Here is an 11,185-nt window from a genome sequence, read left to right as displayed (position 1 = left end):
CCGAAAAAAAAAAATCATCTTTAATAGGCAAAAATACTGTGGAAAGAAAAAAAAAAGAAGGAAAGGAGCGTCACTGAGCTCATATGATTATCTACACGTGTCTGCCTATTGCTTAAAAGTAAAATATTGACAGCCCAGAGCCCCAAAGGGATAAAAATGTATATCCAGTTCTTACTCAAGTAAAAATGTATTGGGCTCAATTCCAGAGAACATTCTTGGATTTGACTTTTTTTTAGCTCCTAAATTTGAATTAGAATGTTTTTTTTTTTTCTTAAAACCAGGCTTTCATAAAAACAAAAAGGTTTCTTCACTTTGGTGTTTATTTTCTAAATTTAGAAAATTTAGAAAATTTTCACTCACAAAAAAGTAAGCCCCTATAATCTCACCTTTCTTCCTTAAAATTTACAAGAAGCGAAAGTTTCACTCCCTCCAACGCTGAGAGAGAAGAAGTTTTTCTAAAATACTAGAGATGTTTATCTATATCTATGTATCAATGGATATATTCTTATCACTATAATTAAAATGATTTAACTTAATGTAAATCTTCATTTAAAAAGATGGAACACTGTTCTTGTTTTAGGTAGTCTATTGATGTTATCATATTTTTAGTTTTATGTGCTTAATCTGTAAGAGTTTTTGGATCACAACACAATTATTCAAGTCATGGCTGACTGAAGGCACATAAATGACAAACAGGTGCCTTGGGACACATACTTAAGAGCTCCTCAAGACTCTATTTTTATAACATACATGCCCCACCTCAACTATGTCTTACTCACAAAGTGACTATTTTTCAGCTCCTTACACAAACTGAACTCTAGTTTTCGGGCTTTCCAGTATGCAGTTCCTTCTCCCTGGAATGTTCTTTCACTCAAGGCCGGCTCTTTCTCATTTTTGTGATGTCAATTTATGTGCCAACTCTTCATGAAGACATTCTCATCCTCCATCTAAAAGAGCTCCCCTCCCACAAACATTGTCTCTCCCAGAAGTAATTTTCCTTCAAAACACATCATAGTGGTAATTTTTGTTTGTTGGTTCATGTCTGTCACTCCTCTACTCAACAGAATGAGCTCTGCGAAGCTCACAGAGTCTATCTTTTTCAGAACTGTATATCCAGCACCCAGCATAGGGTCTGGCAGATAATAGATGTCTAATAAGTATTTGTGGAATTAGTGAAGTATATATGTCATTGGCCCAGATCCACAAACATTATATTACTAGCTTGCTGTACAACCACGAGGCCATGAAGAAAGAGAAGGTTGCTATTTGATTGGTTTTTATGAGTCATGTTTTACTGAATTAGGTTACTAGTAAATCCCTAGTGAAATAGTTACATCAGTAGTAAATTACAGAGCATGTTGTATTGCTGAAATAGGACACTGCTCTTGAGAAACCCAATCATTGGAGGCAAGGGTGTTGCTTAATGCATTTCTGTAATGACTAGAGCAGAAGTCAAGTGGATGGAAGAAAGAATTGCACTCTTGAGCTTAGATCTGCTATTTATTAGTCATTTATTAGTTAAGTTCTTAAGATCCTGTTGTTTTTAATCTGTAAATGGCAATAATTTCATCTCAGGAATAATATAGGTGATACATGAGATAGTTAAACCCTGCCATATTTATATAAATAAGTGTGCGCAATCTTCTTATTTTGAGGTTAGTGAAAGGGGAAATCCTTGCAGCTAGCTGGCTGGGAATTCTGAGTCTCTGTGAGCCCATTGCCTATTGTGTTATTTCTACAAATTTGTTACTGCCCCAGAGTGGGTTGTCTAGGAGTTTATGTAATGTTAGTGAAAGTGTTGTGTGATTTTCCAAAGGGATATATAAATTCATATACTACATGTATATAAATTCATATACTAATAGTATATATTACTATTATCATAGAGTTAAAAAAAACAAGATTCTATAAATAGGAGTTAAAAAAACAATAGATTCTATTAATAAGAGGAATCTGTTAATAGTGACTTAGATTTTACCTTTTTTAGTTTAGGTAGACTTAAAAGAAGCATGAACTTAACTGACATGGGTAGAACATCTACAGTAAAGTCAAAAAAAAGGTTACAAAAGCTAGGATAGTTGCTAATGCTTCATAGGAAAAATGTGCCCTCTGCCAGGTAGTGGAAAGTGAGTTTGCTCCATTTCTGCTTGACTTTTACCTCTGATTTCCAACTTTACCCCAAAGAAAGTTAGTCATAATGGTGAACTTCCTAAGAGCAAGCAGCTGTAAAGTGAGGAGTCACTAAAGGCAATCAGCCAGTAATCAGGTTTACACTTAACCAAGATAGATTTAATCCAGACTGAGTCAAAGAATCACTAAGTTCTAGTGCCAGAGGCAACTAAAATTTACTCTTATTAACCCAAAAGTCTATTCCAAAGTCTTCTAAGACAACCAGAGAAGTTAGTTTTATTATACTTCTTGACCTATATATATAAGTACCAAACCATAGAATTTTCACAGATGCCAAGCTTTGATGTGTATACTTATTGCCATGGTGCCCTTGGCCTTCCAAGGAAGGGAATAATTCTGCATTGATGTGAGTTCACAGGTCTTTCATTGACAATCTCAGAAGATACCTGGACGTTTCTAGAACAAAGTTTCCTATTTAGGCCTCTATTTCTTCTAAATTTTCACCTTTTCTACTCTTCTCCCAACTTCTCTATGTGCTCTATATTAGGATATAGTTGGACATGGTGTGGTTGTCATGTAGCTGCTAATTGTGTTAATTCAGTCTCAAACAACAGCTTTGCAAGTAAATTAATGTGTGAGGACCTGAAACACAAAGGTAATGTGAGACTCAGAAAACCAAAGCTGACCTTGAGCCAGCTATTCAGAGGGTAAAATAATGTTCATTGTGTATATTGGGTGCAGCTGGTGTAATTAGAGGTCAATGGCAGATCTTACCAAATTAGTTATTCTGGGTAAATAAGAAAATATTTATAAAGGTTCTGTTAAACAACCAGCTGACAGTCTTATGGGAGCTCCCTTGTAGGTAACTAAATGCTTTTCTCTTGCTGCTTTTAAGATTCTTTGTCTTCAACCTTTCATATTTTAATTATGATGTGTCTTGGCCTGGGCCTCTTTGGGTTCATCTTGTTTTTTGGGACTCTCTGCACTGCCTAGGCTTATATGTCTATTTCCTTTACCAGGTTAGGGAAGTTTTTTATTATTATTTCTTCAAATAGGTTTTCAATTTCTTTCCCTCTCTCTTCTCTTTCTGATATCCCTATGATGCGAATGTTGGTATGCTCGATGTTGTTCCAGAGGCCCTGTAAACTATCATCATTTTTTTGGATTCTTCTTGTTGCTGTTCTTATTGGATGTTTTCTGCTACCTCATCTTCTAACTTGATGATTTGATCCTCTGCTTCATCCAATCTACTGTTAATTCCTCCTAAGATATTTTTCATTTTAGTTACTGTATTTTTCATTTCTGACTGGTTCTTTTTTATGTTTTCTATCTCCATTTTTTATGTTTTCTACCTCTTTGTTAAAAGTTCTTATTGAGTTCACCTACTTTTCTCCTAAGTTCATTGAGAATCCTTAAAACAGTGTTTGGACTCTGCATCTGGTAGATTGCTTGTCTCCATTTTGTTTAGTTCTTTTTCTGGAGCTTTGTTCTGTTCTTTCATTTGGGACATGTTGCTTTGTCTCCCCATTTTGGCTGACTCCTATATTTGTTTCTATTTATTATATAGGGCTGCTATGTCTCCTGGTCTTAGTAGAGTTGCCTTATGTAATAGATGTGCTGTGTATCCAAATGGCACAGTCTTCTCTGGTCACCTGAGCCAGCGCTCCATGTATGTCTCTTATATGGATTGTGTGTGCCCTCCTGTTGTAGTTGAGTCTTGGTTGCTGTTTGCTCATCAGTGGGAGGGATTGACCCTCGAGCTGATGGGTTGTGATGACTGGCCATGACCAATGGAGGAGCTGTTGTGTAGGAACTGACCCTACAGAGTAGGATTCGCGTTAGCAGTGTTCTGGTGACTGCCCTGTCTGCCCTTTCTAAACCTGTTTGTGGGAATTCTACCCAGAACTATCACACAGCCTTTAACTTTGCAACTGATCGAACTTAAATCTGAAACTTAAAGTATTTTATTTATGTGTCTATTCCTAATTCAGGAGTCTCAGCTCCAGAGAAAACGTCTGAGGGCATTCATGGTATGTCAAAAGTGAAAGAGAAATTTGAGATACTGACTAGAAAATTAAGACTAAAATAACACTTAGAATTTAAAATATCTAGAATCCTGTGAAACAATATTATTAGAGAAACAAGAATGTGTTGAGCTAAATTTTTTAATCAGTACATCTGTTTGTGAATATACAGTCTTCATGATCAATACTTTAAGGAGCCTACTATAGACACTTTTCATATTAACTCAGACTTAACCATTTACATTATCATTAATCAATATATATTGTTTAAGTTAACATCTTAACCACATATCTAAGTTTAGAAGAAAAATTCATTTTCTCTTATACTCAGTTTCATGTTTAATTGCAGTTCTTCTGGTGATTTTAATGAAAGTAGAGGTCAGTTCTTTGAAAATCTCATACTAAATTATGGTCAACCTTCTCTCTTCCTGGTTCCTGTTGATATTTCTTCACAGATCTAATTTTTCTGAACTTTTGTTCATCTTTGAGGAGCTTCTGAACACTAAGTTGTCTCTGGTGTCTGATGTGGATCAGACCCCTGCAGAAGACAAGCAGATTACTTCACTGTTTTTCCAGGCGGCCTTGGCAAGGTTGATTATAAGAGAAAGAGAGAAAATTAAGAATGCAGAAAGGGAATAGAGTGCTATATTGCAGTCCCTCCATTGGTTGGCCTCTTTCCCACTAAAGCCTTTACCTGCCTCTGAGCTCATCTATTTTTAAATTTAAAAATTTTTGTGCTTTTTCTTCTTCCCTTGGCTACTACCCTGTCGTTTTAAACTGTCCTTATTAAGCTTCATTACATGTGTTTCTGACTCCTCAGATTTGCTAATTCATTTAAAACTTTTGTCCTTCACAGTGCTGACTTTGGCTTTCGAATATACAGATGCCACTTTGAACCCAGAACACCGTTAACTTAACTATTTGTGCAAACTTGAGCAAGTTATTTAACCTTGCCGAGTTTCTTCATGTGTAAAAGGGGGGTGGTACACACACCTAGTGGAGTTGGTGTGAATATCGAAGGAGCAATCCACATCAAGTTCTTAGCACAGGGCCAGAATAGTCCTAAGGAACACTGGACTCTGTTTGAAGTTAAAACATCTTGTTATTAGGCATCCTCAGATTATTTTCAGTGACTTCCTTGATGCCGTAAGGTGATTCTCTCATCTTCACCCAGTCATACGTCCACATACTAAAGTAGTGTCCTAGGTTCTATTTTCCAGGTCTATCAGTGAATGTAAACAAAAGTAAATGCCTCACATTTTTAGCCTGGAATTCAAAGCCCTACACTGTTCTGTCCCAAACTCCCACTTCAGCCTTATTTCTCATGTTATCACTTTCAAATATAGAACGCTTTTATCAAACTGGGATAATCCTCATTCTCTGGACAGTCCCTGTCTAGCTCTTGTTTCATACTCTTCCTTCATTCCGGAATGTCAGAGTCCTGATCTCCACCATTCCCTCTCCTGCTATGGTGTAGGTCCTACCAGAGGCCTGGTTCTCTTACAGCCTGAAGTAATCACTGCATCAGCTGACTTAGCATAATTTTTAAAATAATTTTATTGTGATCAACCATGTTCTTCCATGTGTGATCATTCCTACTAGTTAATAGGCTGAGGGCAAGAAACGGTTTAATGCCTTTGTCCCCCACTGTGCTTAGCATGGTGCTTGACAACTGCTAGGTCTCAGTGATGGAGTTCCGAAGGAAGGAACACATTGCGTGATCAGAACTAGGTATCAGTTGTGAAGTCAAATATGTTCTCTTTAATTGTTTAAAACATGTATTTCCATATATTTCTATTTAACATATGAGAGAGGCCTTTCCTCACCACCACACCTGATAAAGCCCTATCACTCCTGGCCACTTGCCATGTTTCGTTTCTGTACACAGCACGCATTACTACCACATTGTTGGGGGGCCTCGGGTTATTTGTTACTTTCCATGTCTCAATAGATTGTAGGCTTCATGAGCTCAAAGACTTCATATTTTTAACACTTGTAATCTTTAGCAAAGCTCAATAAGTATTTCCTGAATAAGTGAATGGATAAATGAAATAATTGCAGGATTTACTCTGTTATAATTTCTATTTTTCTAAAGCTATATAAATAAGCTTTCTAATTGTTATTTTGAAGGTTTAGAGGTTAAGTTTTTAGAGTAATTTTAAGTAATGGATACTCTTCTGGGGACAGTGTCTAGAAGCATTTAGCGTGGTCCAGAGTTTGACATATCATCGTAGTAGGCTCTCCTGCAATATAGCCTCTAACAAAACGGAGCTATCTAGAACCTCAGTAATAGAATTGTTTACCTTTATACCAAGAAGTTTGAGAAAGCACCAAAATCCACTTGTAGCGTGTGTCCAGGCGGACTTTGAGGAGTTTGTGCTCTGAGATCTAACATTGTTATGTCTAGAACAAAGAAACATGCCAGTGGAGCCTGTGGTGGATCCATGACTACTAAATGTGGCCATGGCCAGATCAAGTGTGCTTTCATTATTGAGGGCTAGAAAATCACTGCAAAAGTGCTGAAGGCACAGGATCATAAAGCTAAATAAAAATATGAAGCTTTTTTGAGTAATAAAAAATCAAAAGCCTTATTATGTTAAAAAAAAAAAGGAAGGAAGGAAGGGAGGGAGGGAGGGAGGGAGGGACATTTAGTCAGTGCTAAGTAACTGTGAGATGCGGTTTCTCTAAAGTATATTCAGAGCCCAGAAACATTTTAGTTTACTTTGGTGAGTTTAACTGTTTCTTTCCTGTCTTAATTTTCTTCTTTCCAAAATACCAAAAGAGTGTATTGGGAAATAACTGCTTCTCTTCGGCCTAGGAATTTACTCCCTAAAGAGATGTGGGAGATAAATAAAGAGTTAAGCAGAATAAAAGGTCAGAGGATGAGAAGGTCATGCTGCCAGGCCTTTGCTCCCCTTCTCCACTTTCCTCTCAAGCTCTAGTGACACTCTAAGCCCCATCCTCCCTTCCTCGCCTCTTTCTTTTGTTTGTCCAAGTGCAATAATAACAAGTGGTTTACATACGAATTCACTTTCTGTTCACACTTTACAGAGTATAATATTTATAAGGAAATGGAAATGCTTTCTCTATGCTTTCAAAGTAGGATGAGGCAGTCAAGATTTGAGGTTTATCTGCACAGCGCCGGGTACCCAGGAGACTTCGGTCAATATTTGTTGAAGAAATGAATGAACCATTCACAGAAGAGGCACTGATAGGCCACTTCAGGTCCTAGTGGGACTTTCCTTATCAGTACTTGTGTGACTTGAGTCCTCTGTGACACTTGGCCCTCTCTTTAACCTTTTTTTCTTTTACACTCCTTGGTTTTCTTCTTAGATCTTTTGGTTATCTCTTCTTCTTTCCTGTTTGTTACTTTTCCACTTCCCCCTTAAATGGTAATGGCCCCTCCCAGCTAGGCTCCACCTTGACCCTCAGACTATACCCCTTGGATGACCTTCTTCATGTTCGTGACTTCGACTACCACCACCCAGACATGGATGCCTTCCAAATAGATATCTTCATTCAGCCCAGACATTTAAGACCTACACCCTATCAATCTCTTTCCAACTCTACCAGTAAGTTCTACAGTCCTATCAACTATCTTTACTAAATACTAAATGCCACTTCTTTACTCCTCACCCACCAAAGTAACACTAGCTACCAAGTCAGACGAACCAGAAACCCAAGAATCATCACTTACCCTCTTTTTTGCCTCTCTCCCCACATTAAATTGGCGGTTAAGATCTGTCTATTGTACCTGCTCTGTTGAATTCATTTTAGTAAACATAGGGAATGATTATTCTGATGGGATATCATTTTTCAGATCACATTCACCTTGTCTGTCTTCCCCAGGACAGGCTTCTTCTTGATGAAAATTGCAGTTACCTGGCCTCTCCACCTCCATCAGGTCACATTCCTCCCAGATAAATGTCCTCCACGTACTGCTGCCTGGTGGGTTTTTTAAAAATTGAATCTAACTATGGCCCTCCTCGCTCACTTAAAAACCTCAGGGGCCTCCTGCACCTTCAGGAGCTAAAAGTAGCTCCAGGAGGGCATAAAAATCATTCAGGATACCACCTCATTCTTACTTCTCCAAACTCATTTCCTACTCCTCTATCCGGTGCTGTGGTCATTCCAGAGTTCTTGTTCAGGCCCCACGGAACGCTTGTGCCACCATGCTTCCTCCCCAAAGCACCTTTTCTCCCATTTTTCTCTGGTTGTCCTCCTTTAGAACTGGTTATTTCTGTAGGAGAATTTCACTTCTGCTTGCATTTTTATGCCTTCTCTTACCCTCTTCATATCTCTCAGGATGTTCGGAAAGCATTGTAAAGTTGTTTACTTATCTATCTCACTAGACTGAGCAGTTTGAGATTTGTGACCCTGGCATCTAAAGTAGTACAGACCAATGTCTCTCAAAGTGGGGTCTGCAGGCCTTCCTATGTCAGAATCACTGCGCTGTTGCTCACACTCACATGCTATTGCCCCCGCATAGGACCTACAGAATTAGAATTTCTATTTTTTTTTTTAAATAGACCCCCCCCAGGTAATTTTTATGAGTATATGTATTCAACAAATGTTTTCGAATTAACAAATCAACTGGAGCCTTTGAGTCTATTTTTCTTATTCACATACACTGTAGTAACTGGGATTTGTTACTGATAATTCTGTAAATACATATCATGTCTACAAAAGGCAATTTAATTTTGCAGGAAAGATTGCCTATACATGAAATGAACTGGGGATTTAGAAATCCTGTGGAAAGTTTTAAGCAGTATAAACAAACAATTTCAATAGATTTAGAAATAATGCACATGACTTTGATTTAAGCAGCCCAAACTGTTCTCCTCGGTCTTCTGGTGAGCATGCCATCTCCCCTCCTGGAACAATTTCTCTCTGTGGGAACACGAACCATGGTGCATGGCATCTGGTTGTTTGTGGGGATTTGAAAATCATTGTGGCGGATATTTTATAAGAGTTTTATTATTTTCAATTTGATGTCCAAGGTGTAGCCTTTACACATAATATAAGAATTAATGATTTAGGAGTCTTCCTTAACTGTAAGAGAGTCTTTTGTACACAAAGAAAACTAAGAAACAGTGCAGCTTGAGCTTCTATATAGGAGTGAGATTGAGAAGTCGCTAATGATCTTTATCATGTCTTAAACTCACATGCTATCGACTTGAACAGAATTGAGTACTCACCTATGTTTATATCTGACATAAATACACATGCACGCACAAATGTAAATTTGTTGTCTTGGATATGCTAAAATGATTAATAGTCATGTGTATATAAACTAGTCTGAAAATCCTAGAGCCTGCCAAACAGGTTTCACTTTTGAATAAGTATAGCTGTTGCAATCTTTAGCCCACATGCTATGTTTGCTTAAAGTGAACTATCCAATTCCTACTGGCTTACTCTTTTGGCTGGTTGTTCATGCTTATAATTGTGTAACTTGAAATCGCCTGTTTGTGTCCTGTTTTTCTGGATAGTTACTTTCCCTCGGGCCACTGTGTCACTTCTGCTTTAGCATCCAGCCCTCAGTCTTTTTTATTTGACCAATCCAGCTCAACTAAATGAGAGTGATTATGGCCAAAATGCCCAAGAAATGTGTGGAGTTTTGTTTTTTGTTTTCCTACTGTTTTTTGGTACCAACAGAGCTTCTGTAGATCAGGCAACTTAGCACCTTTATAGAAGGAAGCTATGAAAATGTCACTATGTAAAAACATACATTTTGGAAGTAATGGCTTGCTGTTTCTCACTCTTGTTATTAAATCACCAGGGAATTCCACATATCAAGCAATGAAACTTGATATGTTATTTTCAGAGAAGTTTAAATAGAAATTTAAGGTATTGATTAAGAGTAAAATCAACAGATAGAACCTTAGTAAGTACAGGGATTTTCTTGTTTCATTTAACGAAAGTCCAGAGCACACACTATAGAGCTGATAAGCAGCTCCAGGATGCCATCAGGAAATCAAGCTCATTTTATATTTCTCTGCCACTTTCTTTTCCTTTCTCTCATAGCTATAAGATGGCTGCTACCCCAAGCATCAGGTCTGTGACTAGGCAAGAAAGAGAAATGCAAAGAAGTAAAACTCCAAAGTGGCATGTCAGCCAAATCAATTAAACTTTCCAAGAGGTCCCATATAGCCACTTCCAAATGGATATCGTTGCCAGAACCCTATCACATGGCCTCCTTAGACCAATTGATAGAATGGAGCTAGGGAGAAAGATAATTATTGGTGGCTGTTCACTCATACCACTATACTCAGATAGCCTCGCTAATGACCCAGTCCATTGGAACTGGGTTCCAATCAAAGGAAAACTGTGGAGCACATCACTTACTATAATGTCTGCACTGGTGTTGTGGCATCTCTTGAGAGACTCAAGGACTTTCTAAGAGATGGCACTAGAGGCATCCTGTTCTCTCAGCTGACAAGGAGAGAGAACAATCCAGTATAGATGCGCCTCACTTGAGAAAATGTATAATACGATAACAAGGTTTGGTCTTTACAAATAATCATTAAATTCCTCTTAAGTAGGGAAGCTCCCCAGATGTTCTCAAAAAACAATTTAGTTTAACAAAAATTGTACACAGTTTTCCTGGAGTAAATCTGTTGCATAAAGCAAGATAAGCCTGTGCTTTAAAAAAAGTTTATCTCACCTCTGAGTCATGGTATAAAATCTTGGTAACTCATGTCACACACTTATCTATCCTCATCAGTGCAACCTTTCTTGGATCTTCAAAAACTTGTTTCACCTGAGCTAAGAATTTATCTTTACAGGTTCTATCTTATTGGCTGGGAATGTGAATGAATGTTTTCTTAGAACTGAAACTGACATTATTGCATACCAGTGATTGACACATGATGGGAGGGAGCCTAATATATTTAAGAGCATGATAAACACCAAAACCAATGAGGAAATATTACATGTTGCTATGTGCTCTACACTCACAGATAGTGTATGAGTGAAATCATTTGCAGAAGGCACCTAACTAACCTCATACACCCATACATAGAATATACGAC

General features: G+C 37.7%; 1 protein-coding gene and 1 pseudogene across 4 annotated transcripts in view; both read left to right on the top strand.

The window, feature by feature from the left end:
• The window catches only part of ELOVL6 (ELOVL fatty acid elongase 6), a 110,720-nt gene that overhangs the window by 37,728 nt on the left and 61,807 nt on the right, over positions 1-11,185 (top strand). The gene's annotated exons all lie outside the window — the stretch shown is intronic.
• On the top strand, positions 3,914-6,757 carry LOC120591254 (60S ribosomal protein L34-like; annotated as a pseudogene).

The sequence above is a fragment of the Pteropus medius genome, unplaced genomic scaffold (assembly GCF_902729225.1).
Source record: "Pteropus medius unplaced genomic scaffold, Ma_sr-lr_union100, whole genome shotgun sequence".
NCBI classification, from domain to species: Eukaryota; Metazoa; Chordata; class Mammalia; order Chiroptera; family Pteropodidae; genus Pteropus; species Pteropus medius.
This window is presented reverse-complemented; position numbering and strand designations above follow the sequence as displayed.